A 24,955-nucleotide genomic window follows, 5' to 3' on the forward strand; every position below is an offset into this window, starting at 1 on the left:
CCTTCTCGTTATTTTTAACGGGTCTTACACGGTACTTGTCTTCCCGTCGGCCCAACTTTTGACAGCTCTTTTGCAAGATCGCAAGAGAACAGCTACTTGCGACAAGAGAGCAGCTACTTGTGACAAGAGAAGAACACTACTCAAAGATAAAACATTAATGTTATTGAGGGAGGCTTGCCTCTTTCTGGTTACCCAAAGATGGTTTTATTTGCTGCCGCAAATGAAACTCTTTCTTCGGCGATGGCTATCATTAGGTTACTCAAAGATGGTTACAATTTGTTGCAGCAAAGGAATCTCTTTCTTTGGAGGCTGCCCCTACTTATCCTTCAAAACATTTGTTTTAACGGGTGAGGCTTGCCTTTTTACCCAAAGATGGTTACAATTTGTTGCCACAAAGGAACCTCTTTCTTTGGTATTGCCTACCTATTTAGACAAAGGTGAATGACTAAAAATCATCAAACACATAACTTTGACAAAAGAATCTTATTCTAGAACAACCCTCTCTTCCTTTTCCGGACGTGGTACGGACTAGTCATATTCTTTCGCGGAAATTCTACCTTATACCCAGGGTTTCCTCTGCCCGAAGCAGACCAGGATGCATGCCCCCTGGGTTCCAGTCCCATCTTTCCGAATCACTCGCATTCATCGGGAAGGAGGACCAGGGGTGGAGACATTTCTTGGGTGAATAGACCATTCAGGGTTGGTATTTGACTATTTGCGATGCGTGATCCCGGAAATGAAAGTTGGTCTACGAGCTTGACCATTCTTCCTTCGTGTGGAAAACACATTACTCTAAAGAGTGAGGAGACTATAGCTCCCATGCAATATATATAGTCTCGTCCAAGGAGTAGGTTATAATCCAAGGGTCCTTGAACGACCATCACGTTCATTTGAACGGTCTTCCCTTTCAACGTAACAGGTACATTGGGGAGGATCCCTAATGGTCGACTGGTTCCTTTGTCAAAACCTGAGAGATTTCTTATCTCAGGCAAAAGCTCTGGGGAACCCAGTGCTTTCCAAGCAATAGAGGAAAGGATACTCATAGATGCCCCTTCATCAATGATAGTTCCAGCCATTACCATTCTGTAGATTTGGACTATGATTCTGAATGGTATACTGGCCGGTAACCGGGGTCTGCCTAGTTGGTTCCAATCAAAAGACACAACCAGGTTGCTTGGTGGTGGGACCGAATACACGGCCGGATACGATCCTGACGATGTTCCTTCCTGTGATAAAGGAATGGGCGCATTGCCCTGATGCTCATCAGAATCTGTGTTGATGAAAAGAATCTGGATGGTGTCATCCTTATTCTCTTCAGTGGGGGTGTCATTTGAAGATGAATCTTCCGTGACGGTGTCATTTGAGGATGAAACCTCTGAAGGAAGAACCGGGTCAACTGCCTTATCGACCTTTAGACTTTCGTCTGGTTTGGATTCAGTAGGTTCATTTTCAATGACTGACGCCTCAGCTGACCACTTGAGCGGGCTAGCTGTGTTTTCAACCAACGAAGGACTTGGCACGAGTTTTTTGTATCCAGGAGGAAGTCTCAACGGTGAAACCGGACGATCTTCCAAAACTCTCTTCGCTTCGTCTAAGAAGGGACAACAGTGGATGGCGTGTTCGCCTTCACACAGTCTACAGGGGGATCTTGCTCCCCCCTTTTGTCTTGAACCTTCACTTTCGCTAGTTGATGGCAAGCACTCAACCTGGCTATCAGAGGTTCAGGCTTCCGAATTGTGCAACCGAGGGGACCAGTCCCTTAGTATCCAGGGAATACAGGGACAATCTCTATGGAAGTGGTCTCCTCTACATATGACACATGGCGATTTAGGCCCGGTCTGTGTTGTGTGTGGGTTTTTGTCAGATGTCTTTTGCTTGCCCCCAGTCGCCTTAGGCTCCTTCTTCTTCTTCTCCTTCTTCTCCATGGGAGCTTGGCTTTTGCCGGCTCTACCCTTTGAAGATGAAGGATTGGAGGAAGGGTTAGAGGAAGCAGAAGGCTGGTGGGAGGCTCTAGACTCATCTAACTGTTGACTCGACTGCTCAGGAACCATGGTGTTCTGAACTACATTAGTTGAGAATAGCCAAATAAGCAGGCCAATTGTCAGTCCTGGAAGCGACAATGTGGCCATGTGGGGCGCACCAACTTCTCCCCAAGAGGAGAAAGGACTAGGATTTCCATCATGTGGAATTCCTTGGTTGGGGCGTTCCATGTTCTCAACTTAAAGATCAATGCGGGAATAGGAGGTGATTATGTTCCGTTTAAAATAAATTTTATAACGACGCTTTTAGACACAACTTGCTTTTTCACTTTTTAAGAGTCGAGAAAAAGCTAAAGATGACTCTAGTCTCCTTCGATGTTTTAACGAGCCCGAAGTGACAAATGCTCGGATGGACTTTTTTAGTTATAGAGTTTGAAAAGGGCCAAAAGAAACTACTCTGGAGTTCTAGGCAGAGGGTGTGCCAAACTTTTCGCAAAACCACAGAATACGTTTTACGGTACGAGTGGTCGATCTTCGTGAATGCTGTGTTCACTGCATTGCGATCAGTAGGGCGGCCGACACGGTTTCCTATGGATAAAGGCTTTGATCCTATAGGGGTCTCCCGATATACGCGACGGTACGTGGGAGCACAAGTCCGTATTGATACTTATCGCTTCACCGTGGAGGAATCACCCAACCACTCAACACTAAGATATCATGTTTAACGACGCCGGAACACGTCTCTAGCTTAGACCTCTATGTGTTTGCGTTATGTTTCAATGCGTTGTTATGTAAATTCAATTTATTTTAAGGTTGATCTTGTTTAGCAGTTTGCCTTTATGGATCACCACGAGATGTATAATAACACTCCTGAATGCAGTCTAAGATGATAAGCAAGCTTTTCAATCTTTCAACTTTGAAAACCTTAACTACTGAGGGAAAAGAAAGATAACACCTTTTCACACAGATCATAGAGCACACACTAATGCATTTTCCCTAAATCAACATGCAAACTGTCATAATGCACATGCACAATGCAAGTATTTCTTTTCTCTTTCTTAATGTTGGTGAAATGCAAAAAGAAAGCTGTTGTATAACTTTGAATTCAATCTCAAGTGAAAGCAAACAAGTTTGTCCAAAATCAAAAGACACCTTAAGATCTACTTGTTTCGACACTAGAAATATATAAATTCAAACCATATGACGAAAGCGACAAGCTCAATCAGCTATGAACAGCAAACAAACTAACTCTTAAGATCAAAACGACACTTAATCACAGGTCTAGATCTAAGAGGCCACAGCAAGACTAGTTCACTTTTCGTTATGGGAAACTGTAAATGCACAAGAAATACATAAAGAACAAACACAGTTTCTTTATACAACCGAGGCGGAATAGTGACAAGGAAAGTTGGTTTCAGATAGGCCTACTGACTGGTAACAAACAGCAAAAACAAGAGTGAAAACAAGGCAAGAAACAACAGGAAACCCCAGTAGCACAAGGCAGGACTGGTCCAGCGCAGGTGGAACACTACCTGTTTGACCTTTAGCGCAGGTAGCCCCTTCGGGAACTGCGCTGAAATGCAAACAGCCTTTGTACAACCTGCACTGAAGAACGAAACTTTCGTTTCTGGTGGTTTCCGGGTCACAAATTGCTAAAAAATTCACAGTTTTTGCTCAAATCAGAAGCTATCAATCAAGGACACACTAAGGGATGACAAGGAGGATGAAAAGCTATCACTAAGAGCTTATTAGAGTCCTTGTGGATCAGCTCTTCAAATTATAAACTTGCCCAGAAACTGAGCTAGAGTAGCTGCCCTCTACTTTGCATTTGAAATATTCAAATACAGTTCGATTCGGTACTCCCTTTGTTTATAAAATGAATAGCAAAAAACACAAATAACCAACAAGATACGCTCCCCAGCGGAGTCGCCAATTTGTTGTTGGGAAAAGTATCCAATACGGAATGACCCTATCCCACTCTAAGGGTGATAGTACCTCAGCAACAACTGAATGCAAAGCTATTCAAGATTACTTCTTTATGAGATGAGAGAGAGAAGAGAAGGATGATCCACTAACCGTTATCTTGCGCTAATGGTTGATCCAATCTTCACTCCTTGCTGCTTGCTCCTAGCTCCTTGCTCTTTCACCGGCCCAGCTACACAAAGATCCTGTAAAAGCACAAGAAAAGGAAACTACAAGAAGCATACATCCATAATCGATTCAGGGATTAGCGTAAATCAAATATACAAGCATCAATTCACCATAAAGACACATGCATATAGAAGAACCTCAAATACTTTATTAATGGAAGAAGTAAAGTTCTGAGAGAGTTACAACCATAATAGGCCCAATCCAGCAACACCTCCCAGCAGAAATAAATCTCCTCTTCACCTCCTTCAAGAAAATCACCCAATAGTTCTATACTCAAACCAACAACACTTCCTTGCACAAAATTCCAGCCTCTATAGACCTCATGAGAGAGCTCTATATATAGAAGTTTTGGAGAAAAGATGAGTCAGCTTGAGACTGACATGAAGCTGACTAGTGTCCTCTCCCACTTCAGTTATTCTTCAGTTCTTGAGTCCACTTGGAGTCTCTTGCTTCCACTTGGAGATCTAGATTCTCTTACTCATCACAAGGCGAATTCCCTGATCCAAGTGTCAGTTTGGAAGCTTCCTGGGCAATTGACACCTTGCAGAATGACTGTGCCACTTGGCCAATCTTGCCCAGCGCAGGTAGCCTTCATTACTTTTGACATTCAGCGCAGGTACAGAGTGGAGCAGTTGGCATTCAATGCAGATGCTCAGTGGAGCAACTGACGTGATCCAGAAACAGCTTGTTTTTGAGTGTTTTCAGGTGGAGAACTGATTTTCAGTGCTGTGGTTTTCTGACCTTGTTCCTCTAGGGGTAAGAACAACATGTTTAGGGACTTTGGATCCCTCAGATTATTGACATTTCATGCTTCATGCTGTTAGGCACAAAAATGTCTATAACAATAAGTACCATGTTCACTAGATCATTCTAGCTCATGGGAGTATTACATCTCCGCCCATATAATGCCTTGAAGGGGCTCATCCTCAATGACTCCTAATAGCCATTGTTGTATGCGAACTCAACCAATGGAAGACACTCATCCCATTTATTCTGTTGGTGCATCACATACATCCTTAGCATATCCTCTAATATCCTACTGGCCCTCTCTGTCTATCCATCTGTCTACGGATGATAAGTTGTACCGAAGACCAACTTTGTACCAAAACCTCCAAATAAATCCTTCCAAAACTTGGAAGTGAACTTTGCATCCTTGTCCGATGAAATCTTCTTTGGAACACCATGTAATCTCACTATCTCTCTAATGAAAACTTGTGCTACATCACTCACTAAATACGTAGTATTTACTGGAATGAAGTGAGCTACCTTGCTCAACCTGTCGACCACAACCATAATAGAATTGTGTTGTTTCACTGTCCTTAGAAGACCTGTAATGGAATCCATGGAAAAAACCTCCCATTTCCATTATGGAATCATAATAGGTTGTAGTAGACCACTCGAATTCTTACATTCTACCTTTACCTACTGACAATATAAACATCTAGCCACGAACTCTTCCACTTCTTTCTTCAAATTGGGCCAATAGTAAAACTTCTTCACTGTTGTCAACGTCTTCTGATGTAACACCCTCCTCCCACATATGCCCAATTTACCATGAAAACCAGTGTAAATAGAAGATGAGAGGCTACTATGATCAGATTTGACCTCCTATGTGACCTTAAGGAAGTGGAATCAATGGAAAATCACACATAGTCATCCAACATCATCAACATAACCCTCAGAAGACAAGTCAGTCACTCAAACAACTTGTCCCTAGGTCCCACTGTTGTTTTCGATCTCTTAGGCTATTATTTCTCTCATGTTATGGGCAAGGGAGCAACCAACAACCTAAATTCACTCTCACAAGCATGCCTGCCAGTGACCAGAGAGCTAAGTTGCCAGTTTTGTGCCAGCGACCTCGAGATTTAAGCCACTTTTTTAAGCCCATAGCCGAGGCCATTGCCCTAAATGGAATGATAGCTTAGAATCAATAAAAGGATAAGGAAACAATGATGTAAAAGTAATAAGTTGATCAAGAGATTAACCAGACCCCTACTAGCCATGACAAGCATTTTGTCAAACATATCATCAACAAGTAACCTACAACTGTAAATAACAAAATTAAGTGTAGGGATCTCATACTTATCTGAGAATCACCATGAACCATTATTTCCTCAGTCATTTGCTGCCTTATCATTTATTAGGTCATAGATACATTATCCATTCAAATACAAGTAAAAAAATGTTGAGAGCCATTCATAGTTGCTGTCACAAAATATACATATAACCAGCATAATAGGAACATAAATACCATAAACATATCAACCATCAAAATCCATATATACATCAATAAATTTACACAGGAAAATCAAGGAAATGGAATTCTCATTAATGAATGCAATGAACCAATTGGAGATGGGACTATCACGTTCCACCCAACCATAGATTGGCTGAGCCAGGTCTCTCTTCAACCAATCAACCCCGTGCCATATCCCAAGCATGAATGTGGGACTCATAGAACATATTGAAAACACCAATCAACATGGATGCCACTGATTTATGCGCCTACACCATGAGGAATTTGAGTGCATCCTAGTCTCTCAGGCTTTACCGTGCATCCACAGTCTGATCTAGGGATCACTAGGCCCTACACCAAGACATACTTTCCAAGCTTTACCATGCATCCCATCTCGGGATCACTAGGCCCAACGAAGTTAAAATCCACCACTTGGCTTTACCGTATATCCCGTCATTCATCGGAAAGGATTCCTAGGCCCACCGAGGCACACAATCTGGCTTTACCGCAACCCACATGAGTCTGGTTCAGGGGTTACTAGGCCAGTGGCTTCATGATCCTCAGTCTGGTTCAGGGACCACTCAGACCATGTGTTTGTCAATTCGAAGGCCCACTCCACTCAACTTCAAATCCAATCCAACCATCCCACATAAACCAAATGAGAGAATCCATCTCATCAAAAGCTATTAAGAAATGGAAAGGCTCGGATGTAAATATTGTCATACCTGGAAAAACACATGCCATGGTAGAAAAGAAACACATGAAATCCCATGCATTGCAAATATAGCAAGGAAAATACACATGTAAGTTGATACCTACAATGAAGCCTGCTATAGCTAGTTTATCCTGCCTTTCCCTGCTTGATCTTTGCTTCCTCTTGCCTTCTTTGCCTTTCTTGCTCCAATGCCAAAGTGCTCCAATAAAACTCTAAGTGTCCAAGAGTATGAGAGAGAGAGAGAATAATGGGAGAGCTCTAAAACTGGACTCACAAAAGGTTTAACTGACAAAAGCCTACCCACTGATCCTCATAAGCTATTTTATCAACGAGGACTATATTTTCTTCATTTTCCATTATTTTCCTTCAATTTCCTCCTCACTTGCAACCCGTGACCTTTCACCTTCCTTTTCTCTTAATTTCCTTTATTTTCATAAATAAAACACCAATAAATGTCACATGCCTTTCCAAAGCCTTAACCATTACCTTTTCCAATTTCCTTGGCCATAAACAACCAAATGAACACCCACCATGATGTCCTACCCAACATCCAACTTGGAATACGTGTCCCATTAACTGTGGTCTTATATATTTTTTTTCATGGAATTTTCAGCAAGGCTGTTACATCTGCTATCATGGGTGACTTGAGTATGGCTTGACGTGAAACTCCCTCAAGATAATTTTCTTGAGCTCACTGCAATTAGGTACATAGATCTTATCCTTGAATCTCACCAAACCATCTGCCCTAAGATGATAGTCTGCATCCTAATCACCTGTGCATGTACCCGCACTTGTACCTGTACCTGTATCTACAATCACACATGTGCTTGTACCTATACCTACACCTATACCTGTACTCTATTGTAACCTGTGCATAATCTCATGCACTTGACATCTCGCTGACCTACCTGCAAGATCTTATCCTATAACTTTGTCCCATAAGAGCTCATAACTGCTATGTGATTTACCTGTACCTTCCTACTAAAAGCATCTGCAACTTGGTTCTCCTTTCCTTTGATGTATTTGATCTCAAAGTCAAACTCACTAAGGGTGGCCAACCATCTAACTTGCCTAGCATTTAGATTCAGTTGGTCAAAAAAATACCTCAACCCACTATGATCACTCATCAATATAAATCTCCTACCAAGAAGATAGTGCCTCCACATCTTCAATGAATGTATAATTGTTGCTAGCTCAAGATCATGCATTGGATAGTTCTGCTCATTCTCATTCAGTTTTTGTGACTCATAACACACTACCTGTCCTTCTTGCATGAAAAATCCACCAAGTCCTCTCTTACAAGCATCTGTACACACGACAAAATCCTTGTCTAGATCTAAAATATTTAGCACTGGTACATGTGTCAACAACTGCTTAAGCTATTAAAAACTAGATGCACATTATTTTGTCCATTTGAACTTCTTACCTTTCCTCTGCAGTGATGTGATAGTATATGCAATGCATGAGAAGTTCTTGATGAACTCATGTAACCACCCTCCTCCCACATCTACCCAAGTAACTGGCCAACCAGGGTAAACATGTGATGAGAGAGGCCACTATGATATGATTCAACCCTTAAGGAAATGGAATCGATGGAACACATCAACCATACCTTCCACATCATCAACAACCCTAGGAGACATCTTAGCCACTTAGAAATCCTGCCCCTTGGTCCCACTAATATTTTTATTTTATTTTTTTTCATTTGGACACTCTCATGCTATAGGAATTCCAGTGTCGAGATGCCTCTAGTCTCTCTCACAGGCTTGTGTGCCAGTGTGTAGGGACTTTTCCCAGCAGACCTGTGCTAGCGTCCGTGGAATTCATGGCACTTTTCTAGTCCAAAATTTTAGCCACTGCCTAGAATTTGTTATAACTTGTAGAATCCATTAAATACATGGTGACAAGACTAATAAGCCAAAATTCAACCTCAGGACTAGGCCTGACCATCTCCAACCAGGACTGACATTCTATCTAATACCTGGAATCAATGCATCCTATTGGTCTAGGATACTACTTGTCCTTATTGCATGAGAACTCATTGTCCTTATTGCATGAGAAATCCACTAAGTCCTCTCTTGCAAGCATCAATACACACTACAAAATCCTTGTCTAGATCTTCAATCTTTAGCATTAGTGCATGTGCTAACAACTACTTGAGTTGCTTAAAACTAGATACACATTCTTCTGCCCATTCAAACTTCTTAGATTTCCTCTACGATGATGTGATAGGATATGCAATGCATGAGAAGTTCCTGATGTACCTCCTGTAATAACCTACCAATCCCATAAATGATATCACCTCATCTACATTCTTAGGAGCAAGAGAACCATACACCAACATGAAAATCCATGCATGTCAAAACTAGCTAGGAAATCACACATGCAATATGTTACCTGCAAGTATTCCTGTTGAAGCTCCCTGATCCCGCTCTTCTTCCTTGATCCTTTCTTTCCTTCCTTTCCATTTTCTTGCTTTTCCTTCCTTGATCCAAAGCTAGAGTGCTCCAAGAAAACTCTAAGTGACCAAGAGTGAGAGAGAGAGAGAGAGAATAATGAGAGAGCTCCAAAGAAAGCCCCTTTTTTGTGCCTTCAATACAAATCTAACTAAGTCATCTTACAATTATATGTCCATTTTTCATCTGGTGAGAATATCGCCTCATTCTTTAGTAATGGTTTGCTTCTAGACATAATTACACTAATACTTTCAACATATGTGGGGCTAGAAGATCTATTAAGAGGAGAAAACATAGGTCAAACTCAACTTTATTGTCAAACATAGGTAAAAAATAAAAAATAAAAGTAGTGTAGAAATGTAATTCTTACATTGTTAGATTTTTTTGTATTAACTCCATTTTATTTTCCCATCTCCATGGTAGCATTTCATTCCATTAATTCTTCATCAACTACTTTCAATTTTCTAAGTTCCTTGTCTTTTTCTCTGAATTTCTCTTATGTATCATGCAATTGAAGTTGATTGGTGAACCCCCAATAATTGTGATAAGGGGATTAGGGGATCCTTTATCACAACCATAAACCGTAATTCGTTTCAACCCTTAGCCAAGGGGACCCAAGGGTATAGTTGTAGGGGCATTGGGATTAAATTTGGGGGTTCATAACATTAGGATAAGTTGAATAGTATGATCTAAAAGGTGGGAGGGGTATCTTCTTGTCTATTGAATGGAGCAATGGGGAGGTCCGAGCATGGTTTAGTATGATCTATAATCCTATCATTAGAGAATGAGAAGGCATCTTAGGACTTAATGTCAGATGGGACAAGGGGCATAGAGGGAAGACAACGAGAGAAATTGACAAGGGAACCCCAAATAGTGGTGATAAGGGGATTATGGGTCCCATTATCACAACCCATAAGCCCTTAACCAATAATCACTAAATTCCATATCCCCTTAACCCCCAAACCATAATCCCTTAACATGTATGTTCATAACTCATAACCCATTAACCCCTTGACCCATTAAACCTTAAGACACTAACCCCTAACCTAAATTCCACAAACCCCCTAAGCCATAAACCCTTATCCTCTTAACCCATGACCCTTAACCCCTAACCCCTAACCACCACTAGGACTCTTCTTTGGACTATGATATTGATAGCAATGAAGAATGGGAAGAGGTACCCATCACTAAATATTTTTGGTAAAGAGTCTTTATCAATATTTTTGTAAGCTTTTCTTAATCTATCAAATATCTTCAGGAAGATCCTGGGAAAAAAATTTATGACTGTGACAAGGATGAGGAGGAAGAAAATATTGAGGCTGAGATAGAGAAGTTTAAATCCAAGGAAGATGATGATAGTGATGATTTTTTTTGTACCTGATGGATATCTTTCTAAAGATGAGGTAAATTCTAGTGAAAAAATGTTTCATGAGGTTCTTTAATCATGAGTACTAAAAATCATTTTCCGTCATTTTAATATTTCTTGTTTTAATGCCCAATTTTTCTTGGGGGTAATTGAGGGTTCATATGTTCGTAGTGTTGTTGGAATTTACCTCAAAACAAGGTTATTATGGAAGTAGGTATATAAGTTGTCTGCAACCATTTAGTTCCATTGGGGATGTATATGGTTGAAGATATATTTGTTGGCCTTGATGACTCTTAGTAATATTGATTTTATATTGGAGTTTCAAAAATACATAGGAATTATATATGGTGTATTGGAGTTTCAAAAATACATAGGAATTATATATGGTGTATTGGAGTTTGAAAAATACATAGGATGTCACAAATAATTCTAAGCCTCAACTTACCTAATGATTAAGACACCTTAAAACTCTACTAGTGGTTTTTTCACTAAATATGGGTATAATCAATTGATAAAAGTGGGATCTTAGAGAGATAATGAGGGTAACGAAACACTAAAACATGGATGTGTTTCTCTATAAAAGGCCCTTCGGTGCTTTTTATGTTTTTGCAAAAAAAATAATAATATTTTAACAACTATAACATTTAAACAAGGAACTACCAATGAAATTTGAATATGATGAATCTATTCATAAACCTCATAAACAAAGATTCTCTAATTGATCATTTGTTCTCAGGTTGGACGCATCCCCCATTTAATCTTTGATTTTCGATCAAATTGTGAATGCAAGATTATGATCCCCAATGCTCCACCTTTTCTTCATGTTCTACTAGAATCTTAATTTCAGTACTACCAAAACACATAATAGGTTATCAATAACTCTTTTCTTGGATGGTTACATGCCACAATGCTTTGGTGATATAAAATCTTCTTTAGTGTTGATGTCATTTCCTTTTCTTGGAATTTTATAGCCCTCAAACATTCTAATCCCATTTTTTCACCATGGATTGTCTATATATGTTGACCTTTTTCAACATTCAAGGCATATCTAAAACCAAATTACTTGCAATCAATCACCAATCACCATGAAATTAATCATTTGTACATAAAAGAGATTGAGAACTAGAGTTAGAGAACTAAACTCTAGTAAATAAAAGACATCAAAAGGATCTCGTCCATCCATAGTATAACTCAACAGATCTAGATAAGAATACAATAAAACTTAGTTCACATGCAATCACACAATAACTTTTAGGAACACGAGCTAGGAGATGTGCCCATTCGATGGGACTACAAATTTCTTTTCTAACAACTCCCATTGCTACATTATCATGATCAAGGGATTTATTTATACATTATGAGGCAATCAGATGCAAAACTCTCTAGATAAATTTAAATCCCCTAAAAATCAAACAACATCCTAACTTCTACCTAAAATTGCTAAAATTTCCTATCCTAAAAATGTAATTAGAAATTCTAGAGAATTATAGGGAAACAATGAAACCAACTTCCTCTTCTAGAAATCTCTAATATCTTCACGAGGAAAAATACAAATTTTGAAATAAAGTGTTGAAATTATGCTCTTGTATCAATAGCTACCAACATATCCTCATAGGCCACCCCCTTTAGCAATAGTAATACCAATGTCCTTTACCTTGAAGGAACTCCTTACATAATTCTCTCTTAGATCCTACCAAGCATGACAATTTTTAGTAAAATTTAGGTTCACCCTTCAAGATTCTATCTTCATGGCCTAAGATAAGGCATCCCTCTATGTCACCCATGACTATTGCATTAATGGTACACTATTAAAGAGAAACAAACTTTGAATGGATCATTCTTTGTGTTGAGTTTCATGGATAGTATAGGAAAGTTTGTTGATCAAGTTTTGTAATTTTTCATCATACTCCTAAGAACTTTCTCCAACCATTTTCTTAATCTCCTTTAGCTCAGTCAAAATTATTGTTCAATCTTTAGCCTCTAGAACTTAGCTAGAAATCCCACCTTTAATTCATTCAAGGCCTTAGCTACACTATAGGGATAAATCTATATGAACTTCATGCACCATTAGAGAAGCTTCCCCCACAATGTCATTAGGAACTTTATCGACTTAGAAACTAGCACTATAATCCTTTTCACCCTCTAGATAAATCTACATAAAAATCAATGTGGTTTTACATCACCATCACCCTTTATAAAGATCTTGGAATAACTATAACCATATCGTTGGTTGGATTATTCACCAAGATAAAAAATTATGGACCTATTTGAATGATCAAGCCTACTCCCCCACTTGAACTAAAATTCAAACATAACATATGGCACTTATACTTGTATTCCCACCTTCATTTTGTTTTTCACTACTACTATACCCCAAATACTAATAAAAGGTGCTTTCAAGTCAAAAGTATAAGAAAAAGTTGGGACTACCTCTATACTTTTAAAATTCATAGGGGGTTGGTTTGGATTAGATCCACTTTTCTTAGGTTGTAGCATGTCTACTACTTGACCTTCCTCTAGCTCAAACAATTAGAACACATTACCAAGTGTTTCTTCCTCTTCTTATTTTGTGATGATATGTCTCTCCATAGGCTAATCAATAACTTACAAACTGAAGCTTCCTTTTGGACAACCATGATCCATCTAACATAACATGCTCACCTCCTTGTGTCATCACTTCTCTTTTCTCTTCAAAATTTCTAGACATATTCTCACCACCTATTCTTCTCTCCATGCTCTTTCCAATTATTAAATCCCCCTATTTGAAGAAATGTTTGGTATCCTCTCGACACCTTTGAAACATTTTGAACTCTTTTACTTGTGCCTCCATGTTTCCATCCTCACTAATAATCCTCTTCACTACCATAGTATTGTGACAAATCCCCTTCATTCTATTCATCTGCCACTTCTTAATTATTTCATTTTGATTCAAATCCTATTTTTCCCTCTTTGTGCATGTGCTTACTACATGACACCTTATTCTCTTAGTTATTCAATATCAATCAATCCATTCTAGGTCACCTCCAGGCATTGGTGCTTACACTTCCATGGTTGGAGAACTAAAAGACATGTAATCCTCTTCCACAACAAAATTCTTTATCCATGTCACAATCTCCTCAACCAACCTTTTATGAGCTCCTTTCTTGAACTACTCCTCTTCTCTTGATTTTAAAGAACTAGTTAAACTCTACTACAATCTCAATATTCTAACTCTATATGGTAATTAACACAATTTGTTTTTGCTCCTAATACTTTCTGATCGAACTACTACAACAAAACCAAATTATGGGCATTCTATTAGATCTCTCTTCTTCTGTTTCAAGCCTCTGCCATGGGTGAAAAATCAAGATCATCAAGTTCCATGTCCTCTAGGGAATCTTGCTCAACTACATTTTCCACTTATGTTATGATTGCTTCATGAGGTGAGGGGTTTTCCTTATTTTCCATATTATATAGGAGATATAGGGTACATCTATATTTTACATATTAATCAATGTTATGCCAATGCTAAGTTATGTACCTTTCAAAACCCTAATTTGTAGACTATCTTGATTATTGATCGTTGTCTTGATATATCTCTAAAACTTGTACCATTCTAAATTTGAAATTCCCTTATTTTCAATCTTGTCAATGTCGATTTGATGTCAAATTTATATTGGTTTACTTATTTGTAATGGGTTAATAATGGAACACTAGTATAAAAAGGACCTTTAAGAGTGTTTTAGGCTTGCGACGACCTTATCGAAATAGTCTCTAAATTTTTTTTAGTGATTTAGGGGCAATTTTTGAAAACTCCCTAGAAAGTTATGAAAATTGAACTTTTTTTTTAAGGGGAGGGGGTCACTAGATACATTTAATATTAGAAAATATCACATAGTTATTTTACAACATTTCACCAACACTTACAATATCAAATCAACAAACATCAGTTGTCACTAGATTCATCTAATTTCATAAATCTAGCATATTCCTTTTACACCATAAAAGTTTCTTACATGAAATAACAATGCTCAAGTAGTTAGGAACTTGTAACATTTCCTTTACTAGTATATTTCTACATTGGTTTTATCATGACAAATCATAATCTTGTTAAATATGAATAATACTAACAAAATTCCTTCCCAATAGTAACATACATAGCCAATATAGATTCGCCATGTGACCTTCCATCTAGGCCAACAATGACAATGAGAATAATGTTCTTTTGATGGCCAAAAGCTACAAGAAATTGCAATCCCTGAGGCAAGTGAAACTGAGGGAAGGACCACTAAAAGCTAAAATACCTTTGAGGACTCATTCAAAATGTATGCCTAATGTTCATATTTGATTATTATCTCATTTTATGTTTGAGATTACCTTGCACAAACAACACAAATACAATGATATTAATTAAAAAAAAAAATTGAATTATTACCCTTCATAAAAGAAAGTGAAAGATGTATTTTAAAGAAACACAATTATACAATGATATTAATTTAAAAAATCAAAATTGAATTATTACCTTTCATAAAAGAAAGTGAAAGATGTATTTTAAGGCTTTATTTGGTTGGGTTGCTTTCTTTTTAAGGATGTATGTAAGGTGATTTCCCAATTAATTAATGGTGACGCCAACGACTATTTCACCAGGTAGTTTCACCGCCAAGCAATAGTACTGCACCTATGCTTAACCCATCCATCGATCCATATCCAAATCCAAATTCGTCGTCTTCCCCGAAGACTGCCAGTGAAAAATCCTCATTGCTCTACGTATCATTCAACATGAATTCGTATGTTCTTCCTTGTGGCATAGAGTAGGGTTTCCAAGTTTATGACTGCGATCTATTCATAGAAACCTTTAGAAGGGACTTCAACAATGGCAGTATTAGCATTGTATAGATTTTATTTCGATGTAATATTTATGCGCTCGTGGGTGGAGATTTGAATCCCCAGTACCCGCCCAATAAGGTCATGATATGAAATGATCATCAAAGCCACTGTATCGAAGAATTATCATTTTTCTAGGTTTACAACTCTGATCTGTTCAGAGAAAGCTTTAGAAGGAACTTCAACAATGGTGGTAATGGCATTGTGGAGATTTTATTTTTATGTAATATTTCCGCCATCATGGGCGGGGATTCGAATCCCTTGTACCCACCCAATAAGATCATGATATGGAGTGATCATCAAAGTCATTGTATCAAAGAATTATCCTTCAGGTCTGAGGTTCGAGCTGTGAAGCTGAGACGGGATCAGATTTTTGTAGTGTTGGAGCACAAAATTTATGTGTATAATATCATGAATTTTAAGTTGTTGCATCAGATTGAGACAATGGCAAAACTAAGGGGTTTTTGTGTTGTTTCTCATGCCCCCAATAGCTTCATGTTGGCCTACCCAGGCTTGCACTATGGGCATATGAGAGGCGAGCACTATGGCCTCAAGAGGACCAAATTCATAACTTCCCATGACTCTGGCATTGCCTGCTTTGCACTCGCCCTTGATGGTAGCCTCGTTGCGGTTGGTAGTACAAAGGGGACTCTTATAAGGATCTTCAACACCCTAGATGCTACTCGATTGTAAGAGGCATGGCTTGCATCTCTACCTATTTTGTTTGAAACATTTATGTTGGCCATTAAAATCCCCATCAATCCTTAGTTAAAGTCTCATGCTTTGAAGCATTGACCTTACAAGAAAGCTTCTTCCGTAGACAAGGGTTAATCAGGATGGCCTCTTTGGAAATATTGGTCTTTAAAGATCAGAGTTTTGTTCAAGAGGGTTAATAATGATATTATGTATTATATCTAATTGATTGATCAATTGAGGAAATTTTCCATGCCTAAATACTGATAGGTGAAAGTTATGAACAAAATTACAAGTTTTTGAGTCATTGCTTAACAATAATGTAGGTTGGATAAACTACCATTAAAACCCGTTATGCTTATTTGTGCCTATTTGTATGCTCTGTCAAGCATTTCTATTAAGAGTAGAAGTAAATTTCCTGTGTATTTCGGCCCATGTGAAGGTGTTTGAACATAATTTTCTTGAAAATAATCTTGTAGTGGATACAATTTTTAGTAGCAGGTATTAGGCTACATAGTTTCTTATGCCTGAGGAAGGAGAATGAAGTAACTTTTATATAGTTAAATATAACTATGTTGCATAGTTTCTTATGCCCGAGGAAGGAGAATGAAGTAACTTGTATATAGTTAAATATAGTTATGTTTATTTGACAATGCAATAAGTTGAATTTATAATCCATAAGCATTGAGAAGAACAAGGTTCACAGCGTGCTGTAATTTAGGTATCATAAATTCAATTGATTTTTATTTCAACCATTACTATCTTGTTTGTATATTTTAACTTTATCAGGTTAATGTTTTTTCCTTGTTTTTTATGTTTCCAGTTAATGTTTTTTCATCGTTTTCTGTGTTTCCATTTTATAAGTAGTATGTTCCTTGTTGGATAATGGCTAGTAAGTGCTCACAAAATTTGCTATTAACAAGTTATATTTATTTTTCTAAAACTATTGGATTACTTAGGTTTCAGTAAAACTATTGGATTACTTAGGTTTCAGTTGATTTGGTTGATTGTTATATGGTTACACGTTTTTTTAGTAGCCAGAAATATATTCAGCTCAAAACATAGACATTTATATGTTTTGTAATATTCAAAAGTTAAAATTGAAATCAAAATTTCTGAATGAAATTTGGCTTACTGAAACTAGAGGAGAATAAAACTGAAATATTTTTCAAAATATTTGAAATAGAAACTTTATGGATATTAGACAAATGGATGTAACTAAAAAAAATGTATTTATAGACAAGGGATGGGGACTTTAACTTAGATTTGATTCACCATGAGTGGTAGGAATAAGCAAACCTTACGAGAGAAATGATTAACCAACGACAAAAACACATAAATCATGCACACATTGACACACAATTTACCTTGGAAAACCCTTATAGGGAAAACCAACCAACTTTATCATTGTACCCTTGAGAAAGGCCAACCAATTCTCCAAGCCGATTACAATGGAGTATCCCAAGCCTTTTTAAAATCTTAATTACATCAAAATCTAAAGGCTACCAAAACCATGGCTCGAAATCCACCACTGTTGACCTTAACACAATCACTCATTTACCAATTTAAGGTTAACCTAACATTCCCCTCTTTAAAGGCTTCATTACATCAAAACCCATGGGAATAACACAATCACTCATTTACCAATTTAAGGTTAACCTAACATTCCCCTCTTTAAAGGCTTCACTACATCAAAACCCATGGGAACAAAACGATGGCATGAAATCCACCAATGTTGAACATAATGATTCATTTAACAAATCAAGATTAACTAGTGTTCTCCCCTTTAAACTTGACTTGGGATAATTATCCATGTCTTATCCTTGTCAAAATTTTTAACCAAAGTATCTTGGAATCTAGCGTGCTGCTCCACCTTTTTAGTATGGTCTTTATGGTTAATTCGCACATGTGACATCATCAATAGCCAAAGAAATTGCAGCAGGTTAATTTCCTTGGTGTAGAGGCATTTTAATTTTTAACATTTACAGAGATTTTTCATTTTCTCCAGATTCTACAGACAAATGTGTTGTGGATCCTAGAGGAGGGAATCTATCTTTGTTAGTAATCATTCCTTTAGTTGCAACAAACCCCAAGATGGCATAGAGTGATTTTGAAAATAAGTGGGACTTCTTTAGTAGGGAATGCACAAAATGTTGACCCAAAGGTATATCAATATTTCATGGTTGCTTCTTAAAATCACTTCCTAGATGGTTGAATGGAATGTAATAGGATTAAACAGAATAGATTATATTAAGTGAATATAATGGTCGATACATTTGTGGGCTGCTACCGAGCCAAGCATGAACATAGCAAGCCAAACGCCATTGATCAGAGCATATTTAGATGATACAAAAACGTATGATCAGTGCATGATGTGTGAGAAATATATTGTTGAAGCATTGATCCGCGGCAACTGTCGAATCCAAAACTCTAAAAAAAAAAAAACAGTTCCGCAGAATCGTAATAAGAAGTGAGAGGGCAACAGCAAAAACTCGATGACGATAATAAAAAAGAAACTGATCCCATAGCGCTGATGGAGATGATATAGCAGGTAGCGAAGATTGCAGCCAGCCAATTTAAATCGGTGGAGCCAAAGAGCCCAGAATAGAAGGAAGTATGGAGGCAAGCGGCAGCCCGCAATCTTGAAAAATGCGACTGTTCCTCCACTTCCAAGTGTACCAGCATGTGAAGATGAAGAGAGCCTGCCAGTTGGGGCGTTGAGAGCCCCACCAAACGAAGGCTTCCTGAACCGAAGAGAAATGCATGTGAGGAAAGCCGTAGAGTAGGGATAGATCATACCAGATGGCCGAGGAGGCCGAGCAGCAAAAGAACATGTGGAAGTTCGTCTCCAGCTCCGTGAGACAAAGTTGACACCTGCCCGGACCAGTCCACCCCTTCTTTTGCAGTACATCCCATGCAAGGTTCCTGTTGTTGAAGAGGAGCCAGGAAAAAAGAATGGTTTTGAGAGGACAGGGTGCCTTCCAGAATTTGATTGGGAAGGTAGAGGGTAGAGGAGGCTGTGAAGCAATAACGACAGAGTAGATGGTCCGGACAGAAATGGAACGGATGGTGTTATCAATAGACCATATGAGATTGTCTTTGGTGCCTAGTTGGAGGATCCCTCGGCCTGTGAATCTGGCGGTGAAGGAGAGCCATAGGGGGCGGAGGGCAGGGGGGATGGCTAATTGAAGATCAGATTTCCAGAGGGGTTCGAGGGAGGACCAAGATTCGATAAGAGTATTCCAGGTGAAAAGGCCTCTGGAGTGAAAAAAGGAGAGAAGTGGAGGAGGGATGAGGGATTCTAGGTTGTATAAAGTGGGGTCAATGCCAATGAGGACGCTGGAACCTGAGAAAAAAGTCCATTTGAGGTTCTTCAGGAAGAAGGGTTGGATTTTTTTAAAGCTGAGCCAGATAGGGGATCCGAGCCTAATTCCAATAGAAGACCTTCTGTGCCAATAAACAAGATTCCTGCCTTTGAGGTACTTTTGCTTGATTAAAGAACTCCACGGGCTGTTCCCGTATATACCCCTGTGTAGAGACTTGCAGATGAGAGCTTTTCCAAATTGTATCATGTTGAGAAGACCCCAGCCACCTTTTTCTTTTGGTCTGGAGATGTGGTCCAGCTTTACAAGATGTATTTTGGACTGAAAGGATCGGCCACCCCACAAAAAGTTTGCTGCAATGGACATCATCTTCTTGTGAACAGAAACCGGGAGAAGATAGAGGTGTCCCCAGTATACCACGAGCTGGGACAGAACCGCTTGCACCAAAGTATATCTGCCGCCGAGGGACAATGTGCGCGATTCCCAGGTAGAAATCTTGTGGTAAAAACGATCAACGAGCCAGTCCCAGTCCCTGCCACGATAACCCTTTGGTTTGAGACGAAACCCCAAATAGGTGAACCCCTCCTTAATCTGGGCGAGACTGATCTCGAAACGGTCAGCAATCCACTGAGCCAAAGCCGAGTTAGTTTCGTTGTGGTAGAGCACTGATTTCCCGCAGTTGATTGAGAGGCCGGTGGCATCTTGAAACTTGTTGATTAATAGAAAGAGGCAGATCCAAGAGGGCTTACATAGCATGGCGAAAATAAGGACATCGTCCACGAAGAGATTGTGGGAGAGCTGTATGTCTCTACAGATCCTGACGGGCTTAACTCTGCCATCAGCCACCGCAAGGTTGATGTGCGTACTGAGGCAGTTCATAACCAATATGAAGAGGAGGGGAGAGAGAGGGCATCCCTGTCGGAGCCCTCTCTCTACATTGAAGAAAGTGGAGGGGATGCCATTTATAATAACAGAGAAATGGACAGATTCGACGCATGCCATGATCCAGCTGATTGCCTTCATTGCCTAAATATTAAGGGGCTTGGTGTTCATGAAGACTGTTTTACCATTGGAATTTCATCTTCTTTTTGCACATGTGACATCATCAATAGCTAGAGAAATTGTAGTAGTTAATCGCCTTGGTGTAGAGGTATTTTAATTTTTAACATTTATAGAAATTTTTCATTTTCTCTAGATTCTACAAACAAATCTATATTGGAGGGAATCTATCTTTGTTAGTAATTATTACTTCTCAGGTTGCAATTGTTGTAGGAGGGAGGAACTTCTTTTATGGAGCTTCATGGGTGCCATCTACAGGTCTGGATAGAGCTTTTGCAGATCAGATAGGGTGATGTAAAATTACCCCCGTTTATTCCAATTTTGTTGTGTTTTCTTGTGGATAGTTATATTTTGAAGTCCTTTCTTTCTATATTTATTAAATTTCATTTTGCAATGAATTTTGATTTTCCTTATAAAATTGTCTAAAGAATACAAAACTCATGTTAAAGTATCAACAACCTAGGATATTGTTTGAGACATTCTATTTCTTGTTTATGTTTTAATAGAACATCTTATTGCTAGTTAAATGAGATGCATGGATTGTATTGTTATTTTTCCAAGAGGCTTATAAAATTAAATTCACTATACCCAAAATTTTGAAGGATATTGATGCATGCGTTTGAATTTTGACATTATTAAGTACATCCTTTGATGGCACTTGGACATTGCAGTTGGAATATTTTATTGATTGAGACTGCAATGTGTTATATTTGGTTTCATGGCTCAAAGGGTATTCATATTCTTTGTCTGTGCATCAATGTTTTAAAACTTAGACTTGGCTTTGGAATCTGTCAAGGGTCAATTTGGACTTGGACTTGGACTTGGACTTAGATTAACTAGGACTGATCTGATTTCAATGATTTGGTTTAAAAAAATGTAAATTTTAATGAAAAAATATTTTCCAAAGATTTCAAACCATTAGAGACAAAAATAGCAAAATCTACTCATGTATATACCATGTCAGGGTGAATATATCAAAATGGTACCAAGTGCAATACATATCAACAAGAAAATACATAATCAATGAGGCTTTGCCTCTCTAAGTGGCCTCAAAAGTCCAAAAAACACACAACAAGCTACTGGAGTCTAGCCTACTACATAATACATTATTACATAGTACATATCATTGATCAACATGATCAACCATCAAAATCATCACCATTTTTGGGAATGGGATCCTCAAGAGGAGCTACAAAATCATTATCTACCTCAAAGTATACCTCAAAGTATTCAGACTCCTCAGGGACATCTACAATTGTAATAGTTTTAATAGTACTAGTAAAAGCACAAACTCAACTAGCATGTGTTTGCATGTTCCATGCTCAATGCTATGTATGCTCCTATACTAGTGGATCTAGATCCAAACCAATTCCCCCCAACTCCAAGTGATCAATATCAAAATCAAGATCAAACTCTACTGGGTGAGACTCCTCTACCCATTCTGAGGTTGGATCAATATCATACAACATAATGGGATTTGTATAATGTATTTTTTTTAGCAATTGGTTGTCTTATTCGAAGGTTGTATTGCATGAAGATGAGATCATTTACCTGCTTTTGTTCCAAATGGTTTCTCTTTTTCATGTGAAGCCACTCAAAGACAAACCAATTGTGCGTACACCTAGAAGCATCACAAGTTTATTAGGAGCTTGTGATGTTCATGTATTGATCCCCTTCATATGAGAGTGAGACCCATATAATAATACATGTCTCGCTAATATAAGATATGTAACAACTAGTTAAGTGTTTTTATGATGAATATTGTTGATTTGTTGACTGAAAAACTTAAGTGAGATTTCATTCCTTACACATTAATCTCTAACAACTATTTTTCAGGGCATCTCTAACAACTATTTTTCAGGGAATTTCGTTACAAGCTTGGGATAGACTGGCCTTACAACCCCGGACAAAGTTGTCATTCTTGGAAATGGAATGTTAAAGGTCTGATGGACCATTAATTTCTGTCCACAATTTATTATATCCCCGAATGTGAGTGTGAATCATTTGAATATATTGTGCATATGAAGTTGTGTTTGTGGTTGAGGAATATGTTGCAAACTTGCAACATACACAATCAAGGAAGTAGACTATCCTCAAACTTTGAATAAAACTCATATTGAAATATTGCCAACCCTGATGATAATATGTATAGTCTGGATCATATTTTTTGTACAGGAAGAGACTGGATTTTAACCTTTTTATGAAGCTTGCCTATGGGGATTATCTTGATTTATTGAAATGTGTATGCTCCAAGAGGGCTAAGAAGGGAAATATACTCAAGATGGGTTTGTGGATATCCATGGATGGCTGTCTATAAGGAAAAACATAGGAAACTGGAGAGTTTTCCCATTTGTTTTAGGTTCTCCCTCACCCCTGCCTTGTTTGTGTTTGAATTTGGGAAATTTTAGTAAAATATTGCCACACTATATCATTAAAGCATACCCATTATGGATGATCTGATATGCATTGCAGGGAATGATTGTTGTGAGTGATTGACATACTATTGTATTGACATAAATTTGGTGAGTTGTTTGATTACAAAATTACATGAGGGGAATGTGGATGCTACAAGAATGTCAACAATTGGTCAGGAATGTTCTATCTCACACCTCTTTTGGGGGCCGTTTCAGTTGATGCATACTGGGGACGATACTAAACAATTGCTATTTTCTTAACAATTTACTTTATTCTATGCTGAAACCTTCCCAACTATTCTCTTGTTTGAAATAATTTACTCTACTATATGCTTAAATCTCGCCCAATTTTTTTTGGTTTTCAAAGCACGTTTGATTCTATTTTTCAATCTATTTTTTTATTTTATTGTTACAAAGAGAGAATGGACATAGATTGGGCTAAGGTGCCAGGTATGAGGGGTATCTATTAATCTAAGGTTCCAGAGAGAGAGGTAATTATTTCGCTAAGGTGTGAAATCTGAGGGGATTAAGACATCTATTATGTGAACATTGCTTGGGATTTATACTTAGTCTCACCACATTGAAACTTACACCATGCCCTAATGGGGCAGACCACAACAAGAATGGAACCTAGTGGATGACTTAAAACTCTGATGCCCTAACCAGTGAACCAACTCCCCAACAAGAATGGAGCTTGGTGGATGGCTTAACACTTTGTTGCCCTGAACAGTGACCAACTCCCTATTGGCTTATTTTTCTATTATTAATTTATTAATATATGACTGATGACCATACTTTAACATTTGCAGGGAATGACAACCTTGACAATTTCAACCTCTATTTCTACCTTGCAACCTCCATCTTGCACATACCATGTGCAACACTTGAATATGTTGTATTTTTCCTTGGAATCTACCTGATTGCATTAGGAACTAGAGGCATTAAGATCTGCTTGTCTTCTTTTGGGGCTTATTTTAGTTCATTCATATTATAAAATGTTCAAGAGTCTTCCCTGAAGCCATGCCAATATGTAAAGATAATTATTATTGTGAAATTGTTATAGATTGTTACTTTTCCTTTTTTGTTGAACTTCTTTATGTCATTCAGGTCATGGTATTTTGGAATTGAAGGGAACTCATTAGTACCAAAGTGAAATGTTTTGGTTCCTACAATGAAAAGCTTGAAGTTCTTAATAACCACATGTTTTTTTTTTCAACACATAAACTATTATGAAAAGGGTATTTTCAACTATTTCTTAGTTTTACATAATACATTCACTGTTAGGATACAAGATATGTTTTGGATCATATAGATTGAAAAATTAAGTACTGGAACATTTATGTAGTTGGTTTCCACCATTTCTTTCTTTCTTTTATTAATGTATTGGAAATTAAAGATAATTGTAGTGCCTAGAAAACTTTTGTCTTTGGATTGAATGTTGATCCTGTGCCTATCATGCCATTTATACAGAACATTTTTGAGCAAATAATTGTATTGACATTTTAAGACCTTTGTTACTTTGCATCATATTGTGGTGTGCATTTAGAACCCGCTAGTAATATGAGAGTTTTATTTGGGAGTTTTAAATTTTGATTCAAGGTTCATGGTTATGAAATTATCATTATTTTATGCTTGGATTTTATATGTTTATAATTTCAGAACATTAATTCAACTGAGGTTAGAGTCCTTATAGATGATGC

The 24,955-nt window shown here is 37.9% G+C and overlaps 2 pseudogenes; both read left to right on the forward strand.

Moving 5' to 3' along the window:
• The window catches only part of LOC149164390 (autophagy-related protein 18a pseudogene), a 190,478-nt pseudogene extending 174,019 nt beyond the window's left edge, over window positions 1-16,459 (forward strand).
• A 6,644-nt stretch (window positions 16,460-23,103) lies between these two features.
• LOC149164391 (protein NRT1/ PTR FAMILY 8.3 pseudogene) lies at window positions 23,104-24,249 on the forward strand (annotated as a pseudogene).
• Window positions 24,250-24,955: the final 706 nt, after the last annotated feature.

This window comes from Pinus tabuliformis, chromosome 5_1 (genome assembly GCF_031772625.1).
Source record: "Pinus tabuliformis cultivar Carrire ecotype Pingquan chromosome 5_1, CPIR1, whole genome shotgun sequence".
Taxonomy (NCBI): Eukaryota; Viridiplantae; Streptophyta; class Pinopsida; order Pinales; family Pinaceae; genus Pinus; species Pinus tabuliformis.